Source organism: Pundamilia nyererei, unplaced genomic scaffold (assembly GCF_000239375.1).
Source record: "Pundamilia nyererei isolate P.nyererei 1_Seehausen unplaced genomic scaffold, PunNye1.0 scaffold05880, whole genome shotgun sequence".
Classification (NCBI taxonomy): Eukaryota; Metazoa; Chordata; class Actinopteri; order Cichliformes; family Cichlidae; genus Pundamilia; species Pundamilia nyererei.
This window is the reverse complement of record NW_005193281.1, coordinates 1-1,269: the sequence shown is the minus strand read 5'-3', so window position 1 is coordinate 1,269 and position 1,269 is coordinate 1. Positions and strand designations below refer to the sequence as shown.

At 34.6% G+C, this 1,269-nt stretch overlaps 1 long non-coding RNA gene across 1 annotated transcript; it reads right to left on the bottom strand.

Annotated features, from left to right (window-relative positions):
• Positions 1-141: 141 nt before the first annotated feature.
• Positions 142-1,263, bottom strand: LOC102199178 (uncharacterized). Its single transcript, XR_312649.1, has 3 exons — positions 1,194-1,263; positions 939-1,106; positions 142-542 (listed from the first exon to the last, which is right to left on the bottom strand). It is a non-coding gene; the product is annotated as an uncharacterized LOC102199178 (long non-coding RNA).
• Between the last annotated feature and the right edge of the window lie 6 nt (positions 1,264-1,269).

The window sequence follows — 1,269 nt, the reverse complement described above, 5'->3', positions numbered from 1 at the left end:
ATGTTGTGCACAAGCATACTCCAAAGCTATAATGAGATTCTGGTGTATATTATTATATTTGGTGTATTTTATTTTTTTAAATAATTTTTATTAATAAAAGACATCAAGAGGTCATAAACAGAGGGAGAACACACCATGGCACATTTTTAAACAAGAAAGATTTATTCATCAAAGTGATTTATTAATCAAACAGACATAACATGAAAACACTTGAACAGAGAGGAGCATCATTGGTCAAAATCCATTCATCTCCCTGGGCGTCTCCTCCACCATAGACAGATAGCCACCAATACAAAAAGCCAAACAGTAACCAATTTAACCTGAGCAGAAAAACTAGAACGCTGTCAAGATGGAGTAGAAAAGGTCTCCAGAAATTGTACTACATAATTGAAATTGAAATTTGTTCAGGGTTTATAGAAAAAGCCAATATGTCAACACAACTTACTGGCAATATGTCCAATTATCAGCAGGGAAAGCAGTATTGGAGAGACATGGTGTGATGAAGAATCACTGAGGCTTATTGTCTTGTCACCATACTTTATCTAGAAAATACAAAAAAGCATTTCACAGGGTGAAGTCTCACCAGAGCAGCAGAACTATTCTCAAGGAAATATCACAATTTGAACATAACTGTTTTAAAAAAGATGTTTTAATAGATGTTTTTGGACTTGATACAAGTTTAAAGATTCTACTCAAAACTTTTGCTATTCTCACCACAGACTCATTTGATCAGTTTTGTTTTGTTTTATGTTGATTGTGTATTGAAGTTCAATATCACGTATTTATAGAATTATTTTAGAAAACAGTCATTTAAAATGATATCAGAAATATATTTTGCGTACTTTGTATGGTAACACGATTGCTATAATGTTGGACCTATTATCACAACAAATGTATCTCTATGAAAGTGTTGCCTATAGCTTAAAAGAAAGATTTACCTTTAACTTTTGGAATCGTGTGTTGGGTAGCCCTTTAATCTCACAGCTGAAGGAGTCAGTCTCTTTACTGGTTTCTTTGGCCTCCAGGATACAGCCGTATTCCTGTGTGTCTTGAACGCCCCACACTGATAACTCGTCTTTTGACATCTCCAGTTTGTCTGACTTTTTCTAAAACAACAGAAACAAAGTTTGACCTTTAATGAACTCCTGTTTGTACATGCGATAAAAAAAAAAAAGCAAAAGTTACAATGTTACCTTTAAGGTGATGCGGACATTGTTTCCTGTCCTTATGGCTGTGAAGCTGGTAAACTCAGGCTCTGGATGGTAGGTG